This window comes from Melospiza melodia, chromosome 8 (assembly GCF_035770615.1).
Source record: "Melospiza melodia melodia isolate bMelMel2 chromosome 8, bMelMel2.pri, whole genome shotgun sequence".
NCBI classification, from domain to species: domain Eukaryota; kingdom Metazoa; phylum Chordata; class Aves; order Passeriformes; family Passerellidae; genus Melospiza; species Melospiza melodia.
Genome location: NC_086201.1, coordinates 3,806,985 through 3,820,279, shown reverse-complemented (window position 1 = coordinate 3,820,279; position 13,295 = coordinate 3,806,985).

The window sequence follows — 13,295 nt, the reverse complement described above, 5'->3', positions numbered from 1 at the left end:
AGTGTCCCTCCACTGCAGGCGTTTAATGGTCTGTCTGCTGCGGAGCCCATTACCACAATTCTGCTCTCTTCCTCGGCTTTATTAAAGCCCAGAGAGTCAGAGATGCCCGTGGGTGGCACAGGGCACAGACACTTTTCTAAAGTGACCTGCAAATACTCCAGGTTTAAGGTGAAGAGTCCCAGCACTAAGCGGCTGCAATCGCACAGGACCCCTTCTCAGGGAAAAACAGCTAAAAACTTCCACGAGATATATTTTATTTTTAATTATTTTTTTTTAACATAACACTGGGGCCACTGTCCTAGATTTCCCTAGCAAGCAGACAGAAAAAATAAAAAAAAATCTCTCCCCCCGGTGCCGGGTGAAGCCTCCCAGCCCAGGGTTGGGATGATGCTGCACGAGGGGTCCTGTCCCCATCCCAGCACTTCCAGCCAGAAGTTCATTTTTGGCGAGCTGCCAGAGGAGGGTGCTCTGTTGTTAGAGGAAGACCCTCCAAATTGCAGAGGCTGACAGAGAACAGAGGAGCAGGAATCCTCTCTACCTTACATCTCCCTTCAGGAAAGAGACACTCTGGTGTCTGCCTTTTTTTTTTTTTTTTTTTTTTTTTCCTTTCCTCCCCCTCCTTTTTTTTTGTCTCGTTCTGTCACTCTCTGGTTCTTTTACAATAGCAACAACAATGATCTTGTCTAAATGATTTCACAGGCTATTATTCAGGCACTCAACTTTTAACATTTCAATTTTGTCATTTTGTTGCTACACAAAAGGTGCACTTCTCCAGTATAATGTTCTGAGAATTATGTCAATGAGCAGTAATGGCTTTTAACATTAACTTGATCATTAACAACTACATTATCTGTGGCATAATCAGCACCTCAGTCTATTGTGTCATATTACTGTACAGATTTTGGAAATGAAGGCCCAGTCTAAGCAAAAGTTCCCTCCATTACGCTGTGATTTTTCTTTTAACTGAAATGCTTTTAAAACACTTAATAATTTTTTGTGAATACTTTTAAATTGGGTTTATTTCAGTTTGTTTTACGTCTGGAAATAGCGAATATTTTTAAAAATTTTTTTAAGAGCATCCAGATTGGGATTTGAAGTAGGTCAACTAGGCAAGTTTATCTAAACCAGCACAAGCTGCAGACCAATTCCAGAAAGGGTATCTACTTTGAAAGTTGCTCATGTCCAAAGCCTGCTCCATTTTTACATCAGTTTTACTCAATCTGTTCCATAAATTTACCAACAGAAGCTCTGCAGATGTTAATGCTTTTATATTGCTAGACAGAGGGTTGCCAATTTTAATTTGCCCTTGCCAAGGAGTCAAAGGTGACTCAAGAGTTTCCAGTTAATTTTCCATGTTTCCTAAATAAAACTGCCCTAAGATTCACCTCCACACATCCTTCTTGTTTGTTAACAAATCCCACAGCCTTTTGTCCATAAATTCATGTTCTTGGGCACAACCTTTCCTGGGAGAGAAGGATCAGCATCCCTAACTCCTCTTACATATTGAGGACCAGTGGTTTAACTGTGGGGGAAAGCCTTTACCACTCCAGATGGAAGTAAATCTATTGATTTTAACTGAGCTATGCTGATTTGCTCCAACCAAGCACCTGCCCAGCTCCCTGCTCTTCTCCAGGACCTCCCATTAGGATCTTGGACACAATGACCTCTCATAAATCAGGATGTGGTGTGGCAACACCTGACTCTGGTATTCCCCTCTTCTTCCCAGACAGCAAAACAGCAAAGCCATGGGTAGGGAAACCACCATCAAAAGGTCACAGGCAACGCAGGGCCAATCCAGGATCCAAGTGAGTTCTCCTGGCTCTCACACGAGCGCTTTATCCGCCGGACCGCGCCTGTCCACGTGTTAAAGATGAAGTGCCACGGATTCGTGGTCATCGTGTGCTCTGCTGCTTACACACTTCACCAGCTTTAATGGCCCTGCTGGTCAGGGCTCCACCAGCCAGTGGTTGCACCAATGCTCTGGTGTCCAGGGGAGGTTTCCATGCTATCCAGGTTTACCAAAGGCAAATAGGAAAATGGTCCTGAAACTTGAGGGAAGCTTCTGAAGCACCAATAGAGCCCGCATGGAGTCACACACTAAGGGGAGTTTTTTTTTAGGATGAGCAGGGGTTCCCACATGGAAAAGGGCCTCTTGAAGTGGGAACAATCATGGAGAAGGCTCCTAGCTTGGTCAGAGAATTGTTCAATGCCCACCATGCAGTATAAAATCCCAAAGAAGCTCCACTCTGCTGTGATGGCAGAGGACCCTTTATCTGCCATTTTCCACTTGACATGTCCTGATACACCCTAAATGCACAAACAGTGAGAACATCAGGTCACAGGCACTCCCAAAAATTGGGAAACCTGCAGCTTTGAAGAGGATGAGTGTTTTGTGGCTGCATTACTGTCTAACGCAGCCAGGAGCTGAATAGCAATGAAAATAATCATTTAGCTCTATGTGTAAATAATTTCATTCTAGCAACAGTTACAATCATAACAATAATGAAAACAATCACAGAGACTCAGAGAAGCATTAGAAAGATGCCACATTTAATTTACAGAGTTAGTTAAGCTAAGTCTTACATGAAAGAAATATTTTTAATATAGTAATTAGATATTTGTTGGAAAATTCTTGCCTTATTCTTCAACCAGTTTTTCACTGTGGTTATTTTTAGATGTTACTGTGGTTCCTAGTGTTGATAACACCTCTGGCTATGGGCTCAAAGATGTGCTGGGGCAGCTTCAGTGCTACAGCACCAGCAGCAATGACACTGCTCTCCAATGGGAGAGAGGGATATGGACACACTGCTGTATCCCCAGGGAGCAACAAGGAATTCAGGTTCAATTTGCAGGCTGAAAAAGTCTCCTTTAGAAACTGAAACCCCTGGGCATCTAGTGAGTGTGATCCAAGCAGAGCTCCTTGTGTTTTAGGACAATTTAAACGAAAAACTGAAACAAGATAAAATCTTTCTTGGAACTTTGTGAACAAGCATGAGCAGGCATGAAATCAGCTTTAAAGAAGATGGAGGCACGTGGGTGCCTGGACAGCTTTTCACAGTTGTGCCACTGGGATGTGGTTACACATCTCCACTTGGGAGAAGGCTCAGGTAGATTAACATTTAAGGCCACATGCCTGAGATATTTCACTCTTAAAAGTGCATTCACTCCAGAAATAAAAACTTTAGTTTGCACACTCACAATGTCATGTCTTTGTTGATTTTTTTTTCCCAGTAATTCCATTAACACAAATCACAAGACTGTCAAATACCCCAGGACTAGGAAATCACAGCCCAACAAGCAACAGATGCTCTTTTGGAGGTTTTAAATAACATTGATTCATTTTTCAAATCCCACAACACGAACTACCTACAACTTATCCAGCGCAAAACCCAACACAAAGCCTGTAAAATGCACCACCCTACCTTAGTCACTGCTTCAACTAATTTTAGTCCAGGGATTATCTCAAGAAATGAGAAGGAAAACCTAAGAGGTTTCACACAAGCTGCTTGTGTTTCAGGACAGAACTATAAGCTTGAATGCAACAAAATTATGATGTCACTGAACACAGCAAAAGCTGCAGGGACACACAGTGTTTTCATCACAGCACTACTACTGCAGACACATTTGAAAGACTACAGCATCTTCAGACTGTAATTATAACTGTTGTTGTTTCTGTGGTTTCAAAGATAATAGAACTTGTTCATAACATTTACACAATGCCAATGTGCTGCATGCAAAATTCAGACCCAGCGTCACAGGCGAAATATTCCCACCAAGATAACTGCAGACCAGCAGGTTATGATTTAGTATCATTGTGAGCAGGAAATAAAAATGCAACACCAGAGATACAACGCCCAAATCCTTCCACCTAATCAGATAAACCAAGTTAGACTTGCCTGGTTAACTGAAGGACAGATTCATCTCTGGAGAAACAACCAATTGCAAGGCCATCGTGGCTTGCACGTCCTCATCAGCATTCCCCAATGCAGAGACATCACGAAAGATGAAAAAAAACTCCAGCAGCAAAGACAACTGACTGTGGTGGGGGGAAGTGGAGGGGAAAATTAAACCATTCACCAGTGCCCCTGCTGCCCAGCCTCCTCCCAGCCCATCTGAGGTGTGGGTGGGGTGGTGCCTCTCACGCCAGCACAGGGAGCTCACAGCTGTGCCTCCCCCCAGGTGCTGCAGGTGGGGTGTCCAGGAGCTCCTTCCAGCCAGGAATCACCTACAGCTGCTGTGCAGGGAAGGACAGAGTGGGTCTCACACAGTTAATGGATAAGTTCGCTCATCTTCACCACCTTGCTGTTCAGCTTCGCCCACAGAGGTGCAAAGAGAGGCAGATGTGGCATTTGGCAAGCTGTCAAGGCACATCTTTCTTTTTAAAAGTAAGGTGCATTTCCCTGGCTGCTCTCAGCCCAGCCCTTCTGTCTGTGACAGCTCTGCTGTCAGCACTCAGGATGCCCTTTTCAAACACGGGCAAGGAAGAGCTGGGTGATACAGGGGAAAACAGCCATTTTCTCCAAGAGCAACCCAAAATGGAGACCTGCACTTTCCACCTCACTCTTATGCTGAGAGCTGCCCTCAATCCTTGTGGACAATTCCTCGTGGAGGTGTTCTTTCACCAGACACCAGGCAGGCCAAATTCACCTCCCTGGACCCACCAGCCATGGGTGCAGCCATCCGGCCACGCACACAGGGTCTCACACTGCACCCGTAATATGACACAGGGTCCAGATGCCACCACCCTGCCATCAATCATAGGCACAACACATAAACTTTCAGTTTTACCAGCGGTGTCATTTTTATTGTTTCATCCATCACACTGCACTCCTCACTCTGCAGGCAGTCTCTCCCTCTAAGTATTTCTTGGAGTTGTGGAGCCTGAGGACAGAATTGAAGCTTTGGAGGTATCATAAAGGTTATTCCCATTGACACCCACCACAATCTTATTGTCTCTCCAGCTAAATAGTAGGGGTCACTTGGAAAGTTAATGGTGATGCTGCTACCAAGAGTCTTGTGATGCCTGCACTTCCTGTCAGAAAAACACTCAAAGTGAATCTGAAATCAAAGTAGACAAAGCTAAAGTTCTGCTTATGAATGTCCCACCCAGTCATGGCAGTGTTGTCTCCTTTGATTTCAAATTCACTTTGAAACTCTCCAAACAGGAGGCACAGCTCTACCTTGGGAGCAGGAGATGCAAAGTGGGAACTCCACCCTTTTACTTCTCACGTAGCTGGTGCTAACAGGCCTAACAAAAGCCATAATAAGCCCCTAATGCCAATTCCAAAAGGGAATTATCTACCCACATTACCCTTTGGTGCTTGTGGTGGCCGGCATGGGCATACAGGGATTTTTATTATCCCAGAAACCATCGAGTGCAAACGGAGCAGCTCGTTCCAGCTGAACCAGGACTTTCTGCATGAGAGTTTGGAAAGTAGTTTCCTTCTTGGAGCTGAGATGGGATTTTTCTGGCTGAAGCAAAGTGGGAAATTGTCCACAGTCCTTAACTTCCACTCCTAGCATATTTTCACTCAGTAATTTGCAAGCAAAACAGTCCAGAAAATACTTGGTCAGAGCAACAAGTTTTTACAGCCACTTTATTTGAAAGAGCAGAATATTTTTGGCAATGTAGTTGGAATGACAGGCTCCCTAATTTTTCAGTACAACATTTGCTGCTTTTGCACACATTTATACCTTTGGATCTAGAGACGAAATTGAGTAGCAACTGCACCATGAGTGGTTTGAATTCTCAGTGAGGAGGCACGAACAACTTTCCTCTCTCCAGAGCATGGGGGGAGCAATAGACCCACTGGAATGATAAGAGAGGACATTCTTCATGGGGACCAAAGCTCCCAGAGCTAGCCAATTCCTGCCTTCACAGTGCTCCTTCTTTCCTGATGACACTTAGCTGGGAGCTGGGAAGGGCAAAGCTGGCAGACTGGAAGATTGCCTAATGTGCTGTGACTGACATGTAATCGAATATTCAACCACTGGTCCTCGTGTCGGTGGCAAAGCGAATATGACACCCTTCAGCTTAGTTGCGATCACGCCTCGTTCTTCTGCAAACAGTTTCGTAAAGGTGCAGCCTGGCTCCTTGATGAGGCGGATGTGTGAGATGGGAGAGCAGTCACGGAGGTCACCTGCTGCTGGGAACGTGCCGGGGCCCTGCCAGGGACTGACCTTTAAATGCCAACCGCATCATCCCCGCCGCGCCCCCGCGCCGAGGTGGGACCGCCGCACGCTCTGCTCGCACAGCCGCCGTCGTGCTCGCTGACCTGGACAAGCCACCTGTTCAGCATCAGAGGGGTCTTTATCTCTCGGAACATTTTTGGATATCTGTCAGTGCCAAGGGAAAAAAAAAAAAAAAAAAAAAAAAAAAAAAAGACAGACACGCACATACACACTTAAAAAAAAAAAAAAAAGAACATTTGGACGTGAGAAACCCCAAGGGAAGGAACTCAGATGTTCGGGTCAGGCCTTAGAAAAGGTATCAATTCTTCTTTCCACTTAGCACAGGCTGCTGCCTGCCCAGGCTCTTTGTCTCTGCCCTCTTCCCAGTACAGAAAGCATTTCCCTTTTAAATGACATCTGAGCGCTGACATGCTGGAGGCACCCATCCTGCATCATCTCTGGCAGATGGTGCAGCTGGCCACGATTTTCGGGATTGCTTAAATAAAACCACAGTGCCATATCAAGAAATGTAGAGAAAACGCTCAACAGTGCTTAAGATGTTTAAACATCACAAACTGTCTAAGACTTCAGCTCGCTGCACTGCGCATTTTTGGTGATGTAACTGTTCTTATTGATGGCAACAGTGAAATCTCCATCATGACTCACTTCATTTTCTTTCTGGGAGGCAGAGGCAAATCCTATGATATTCCTGCTCTGACCCAATATTAGATTCTTTCACCTTGCTATGCTAGGAAGTTTGGACAGCTGTAACAAGTCAAATGCTTGAGGTTTTTGGAGAAGGGAGCTGCCATGCTGACAGCATCAGGTCTGGGATGCCCTGATGCCATCAGACAAGAAGCTGACCCACTGCCACAGCCCACAAAGCCAGAAGCACCTCTGCATGGCTTTCACAGACATCCAGGCAGTTTCAGTGTAAGCAGCAATGCTCAAGCCAACATAAATGCTGTTTTTCCTTTTCCCCTATGGTTTTGCTTGCCTTGAGCTAATTAGCCTGATGGCCATTTCCCTGCTCCCCAGGGATACCACGTTTAGTGGTATATGTATTTTGGGAAAAAAAAAGCCTTTTAAGTGAAAATTGTCATTGTTGTATCCAGGAGTCATGCAGTTCTTTTCAGCTCTACAATAAGTCTTCAGCTTTTCTGCTAGTGATTAAAAAGGTGGGATACTGGAAAATAGTAATGTTAGGAAATTTTTAGTCATAACTAAATGAAATGTGCTGTTATGAAAGTGAAAAAAGGGATTTAATTCCAGCTTAGCAGGACTCCTTCAAAAGTTTAAGCCCTGGTAGACCCCAAAATATGTGAGATAACCTTGCAGCATTTGTGAAGTTACCACAAGAAAGCCATTACCTGTAGGGGTCAAAGGAGACCTCTCCCATCTGCACTGCAGTAAAGCTACTGAATCCAGTGATATCTGGGAGTCTGCCTAAAATTTACTGCCTTCTCCAACGAGAGAGGCACTTGGGATGCCTCTCTTGAGGCAAAATGAAGGGGCATTTTTTTATTCTCCAAACTCTCCTCAGTATCATCTTGCCTCAGGAAAGAGTGCCTGTCATGGCAAAGCGGAGCAGCTTGCAAAGATATTCAGAAAGTTCAACATGAAGCCAATCCCTGAGAAGCTGGGATGAATTCAGAAAGTTCAACATGAAGCCAATCCCTGAGAAGCTGGGATGCATTCCTGTGCAGTTGCAGGCAGGTATTTATTTACTGTGCATACTGACTGGCAAACCTCGAGACATTTCAGAACGCCATCACCCGCGGGCATCACCCCAGCATCATCCCCACATTGTCTTCCCTAAGCTAAACCAGCTGGGAAAGCAGCAGGGAAAGGGCAGGGGGAGCTCTCCAGAGCTGCTCTCACATCTCTCCATGAGGGCAGAGCCGTGAGAGGGGCAGCTGGCTGCCCACCACGGGGAGCATCACGCAGCTCCACTCCGCACAGGCACCTCCGGCCGCAGATGTCGGCTTTTACTGCTCAGGTCTCCCCGGCCACTGAGCCACCTGTACAGCACGCTTACAGCAGTTATTCTCTTGCTGTTTGTGCTGGAATAATCTTGGCAGGAAGCAGCAGTTAAATCCAGGCATAGTTTTTTACACCGTGTGTAACGCAAAAATCACCTCTTGGACAAGCAACACGCTCTTGTTGCCTTCTTGGTGGAATATGGTGTTTCTTGTCCCATCAGAAATTGGCCAGAATTGGTATTTAATATCTGAATGTCTCCATTCCATGCCCAGATTGCAATTCCTGAAAAAAGGAAGGGAACTTTTACAAACTCTGGATTTTAGATGTGGGATACTGTTGGCCCTTTCTCAAATGCCAAGATGGTGAAAGGCAGCCCCATCACAGAGTTAGGTTTGAATGGAGGCCTCAGATTCAAACACAGATCCAGGATTTGAATGTGACTTTGGGATTCAATCCCATTCCCAGCCATATCCATTTGATGTAGCAGAACAGGCTATCACACTGGCTGAAAAAGCACTTGGAGCATCTATTGCCTTTTTTTTTCAAGTGAATTTCAAATTCTCTTTGCTCAAACTTAGAGAGAGGTGACATGACTGAATATTACAAGAACATCATTTGCTGCTGCTGCCACTGCTGTTGAAGATATACAGTAGGTTTTTCCCCTCTGTTTGCTTTAAAAATTAGGTTGCTAATGATAATGTTCCTCTCATAGATGATCTTGTACTTTTTAATGATACCCATAGTTTTCGTCCACATAAATGACTAAATCCTCACAGAAATCTCTGTCTTGATTAGCACTCCTGCTAGTAAAATTTCACATACTAAATCAGTACCAGCTGTAGCAAGAAAGAATGAAAAAGGCAAGTGTAAATGTTCCATATGCCCTACCAAATTGGCATCTGTGTCAGTAACCCTGTGTTTTTTTAAACAATTGTATACATACATTCTCAGAAGTGTTTTGCTCACAGGATTCTGCAAGCAAAATTTCCTCTGTTGGTACATCACTGAAATGTCACATCTAAAAAAACCCCAGCAAGGAGTTTTGCTGCTTCTCCTCCCTACGCCCAACCCCGGCGCGCCATTCAGCGAGTTGCCCCGAGTTTGCCGCACCTTTGTTGCGGCGCCCGCTCCCCGTAACCCGACTCTGGGACACTCCTGCAGAGCTGCTCCACATTCAGCCCTCGGTCATTAGCAGCACCACTGAGAGCCAAAGCTGCTGAGGCGCTGTCGCGGTTTCCAAGCTGAATCCAGAAGGACGGACTCGGGTTCCAGCCCGGCTGCTGGGGAATGCTGCTCCCACGAGCCAGCAGCTCGTCTTTCGCGTGACTCATGAGTGGTGATGGTGCAGGAGGGAGCTCAGCCCAGAGCTCTGACCCAGAATGGGCAGTGACTCAGCTCCATCCTGCAAAATCACGGTTTGGGCGCAGGGTAGGTGGTGGTTGCAGCCTCTTGGATGGGCCTGGCAGTTGTAACCTGGCTGAGCAGCACCTGCTCCATCGCTCTGCTGCGCAGCAGGAAAAAGCCTGGGATACAATACAACAAATATCAGCACAATGCAACTTCCAAATAACCAACTACCTCCTCAGCAAAAACACTTTCAAGTCAACTCACGCCTATCCCGACACTGGAATTCAATCAGTATGGCAGAATGGACTTGCAAAGTTAAACAAACACTAACTAGGGCTCCAAATGGGCAGCAAATGCCTCAGCCTGCTGTGGAAAGGTGATATGGAGCCAGACTGCCCGCTGGTGTAAGCCAACCTCACTTCACTGGCCTTGGGTGGAGCTGTGCTGACCAGCACCAGCTGAGCGCCTGATCTCAGCACACCCCAAAGCCAGCCATCCTCCTTCCCCGGCATGGGATGATGCAAAGTACACAGGAAAAATTAAGGAGTAGTTAAGGGCATTAATAGGATGTTTCTGACAATAATAAAATATTTCTCGCATTTCCAAAAGTCAGGAAGACCCCCTTTCCTCACACTCCTGGCCATGACAAAGTGGTGACACTTGTTCTGATTTTTTTCCAGTGCAATGTGGAGTGTATATTTGCACATCATGTCATGCCTGTCCATGGTAATCAGAAGCCATTATTTCCAAAAGCTCAAAATTCCCTCCTGGACTCTGGCATGCCAAGTTTTACTTCACAGAGATTTCTTTTCTTTCCTTTTTTTTTTTTTTTTTTTTCTTCATGGCTGATTTATAATTGCTGCAAACAGAAGTTTATAATGGAAATGCTGACAAAACCATAACTACAGTGTCACGTTAACACTACCATTGCTGCCTCTTTGTCAGACGTTCCTTTAACCCAATGAGCCAAGACTTGGACAAAGTAGCAACAAAAGCCCAGAACACACAGGGCATAGGAGACAGAGAGGAGAAGTGGAGACAAAACTCCTGGAATGAAATCCTTGCCTCAGTGAAATCAAAAGGATTTTATCCTTGGTGTCTAGTCTCACTTCTGCCAGACACTTGCTGTACGATTTGGACAAATTTATCCTCTGCAAAATGGACAGGAAAATATGTCCTGCACTTACCTTACAAGTGTTGTAGCATGATTAGCAAATCACAATCTTAAAGGAAGCAGGGGAAGGCTGAGGATAAATATAAACACTACCTACATATTTACAACAAATATAGGCAAATATTCTTCTAGGAATCCTCTATGCATGGAAGGTGGTGGGATTTTTAGTGCTCTGCCTGTGTGTATTTACACAGAGACATCGATGCAACATTTCCCTACAACACCCTCATTATTTGGGTCTTCTCTCGTGTTTGTGATTTTCAATTTTATTTCTGGCTTAGGTCTCATTCCTGACATTTTTATGTAGGTTTTGTATGCAATAATATACATACATTAGATGGTGTTGAAACCATCAACCCGAATTACTATTTTTAGCATGATGCAGAGGATGGGACAGAGACATAAGTGACAATTAAAGAGAATATATTCAGAGCTGTCATCAGCAAATATTTTTTTTTCTCTTGCCAGAAGTCCTGGGTGCGTAGAAGGGCCTCCTAGGCAAAGTTTTTAAGGCAAAACATTCGGGTCATTCAAAAAAAACCCCAAACAAACCCACAAGTAAATGACATCACCAGGAGGCTGGGCTGCTCTAAGGTTCCCAATCGCCGACTTTGTGAGAAAACTCTTTATTTGCTCCCTCAAATTGCTGATCTGCCTCTCTGCTTCTGTACTACCCATGCACAGTGCCTGCAGATGTATATAATTTACAGAGCTTTCCTCATCAAGGGGATTAGGCAGCCCTCTTTCAATATGTATAAGAAGTACAAACACACACTTACCCACTATGTTTTACGCCTGCCTGCAACAAACAGCTGAACAGATTGTGATGAAATTCAGACATTGACAATCTGACAAAAAACTTCTTTTTTCCCTTAAAATCTGGCTTCCAGAAGTTTTGCAAATCTAAATATTTTATTTGAATACCGCAAGGGCCCCAATCTTATGGAAAGCCTACGAAGCAAACATGGAGATACGTGTAGTTAAGGAGGGGGAGAAAAAAAATAGCACAGACACATACACAAAACACATCTATTTGGTGCAACTTGCCAATTTTCACAATGACTCGGGTGTGTTTTCTCTGCCTGGCTCCTGAGACTGTAACTAGACTCCTCTAATAAGCACTTTTTGCCCACCAGAGTGTCAACGGTGCTTTAGCAGTAGTTTCAGTGTCAAATTGCCCTTTCCTCAGCAGGGATTGTTAAGCCTTTCTGTATTATACTTCCAAGACTCTCACGAGCTGGAGTTGGGAGATATAATATTTTCTTTGAAGTTTGCATTTCACAACACACTGGGATGCAAACAAGCTCCAGTTTCTCAGTAGTCAAACAATTCTGGCACACAGGGACTAGGACTAAATATTGTACCAAATTTTCTAATTACGTCTTTGTGATATTTACTACGCGATGTTAGGTGAAAGCAGATCCTAATCAATATAAACCCCCTTGTCTAAACAGGACATCTGGGCTTTGAAATATTCTGTTTGTTGTCTAGAAATTACCCTGTAGCAAGCCACTGTAACAATATAATATCTTAGTCATGGAAAACTTTGGAGTATTTCTGATAAACTTATCATAAACAGATGAGTGCTTTCTCTCTCTCAGTATTAAGGTGATGTAAAAAGTGAAGATAAAAGTCAGCTGTATGCATAAAATCACAGAGGCTTTTGCCAACAAAATGCTGTGTTTACAAGTTTAAAAGATCCAAAGTCTGAAAAGGCAAAAAATTAGGATTCTTAAAGTAACACTAACTCAGCCACATGGCACATCCTGGCAAGCACATTTAGCAAAATAAACATTAGCATATTCATATACACATTTCTAGAGCAACGTATTTTTAATGTGGCCAAACTAATTCAACAATGGGAATCTCAACTTTTCTCATTTCAAGGCCAGATTCTCAGCTGGCAGAGACATATTATTTCAACAAACCGACATCACCGACAGCAGCGGAGCAGCCGAGCCGCCTCCTCCCGAGCAGGCAAGTGCCAGAGTCTGCTGCACTTGGGATGACAAGTCTCTCTTTCTGACTTCATTATCAATATTCATACAACAAGACAGACAGATGTGACTGAGAATCAGCTCCTCAGATAGAATTCCTGAGCCTTCCACCACAAAGGCATTTGTGAGAGTCACTTTTCTGCCTGTGTTTTGTCACGTAAGGGAATCGGGAGGAATCCAGCCCCCCTGGCAGGAGGATTTCACAGCACAAGACAGGGGCAGTTGTGAGTCTTTGGCCCCGAATTTTTGGATGTCGCTGATTTTCACTGATTCTCTCGGCTTTATCTGACAATTCCTTGACTTCCTCTTCCGACAGCAACAAGCTGCGCTGGAGGGGAGCATCTCCCCGCTCATCACAGCCGTGTCAGCGCGGGCTCCATCCCCACACCCCAGCCTTCCCACAGAGAAAGTTCTGTGTGCCGAGGACATTCTCTGTGGATAACGAGGCAGATCCGGGCTCCCAGAGCAGCTGCCTTCGCAAAGCTGGCTTATCCCATCACCCCCGAGCCGCCCTTGGTGGATGGAGAGGATCTCTGGATGGCGCTGGGCCAGCTGCACCAGCCCTTCTGCCATCCCAACCTCCCGGCACATCCATCACACCAGGGCTCCACAGCCTGGGATAA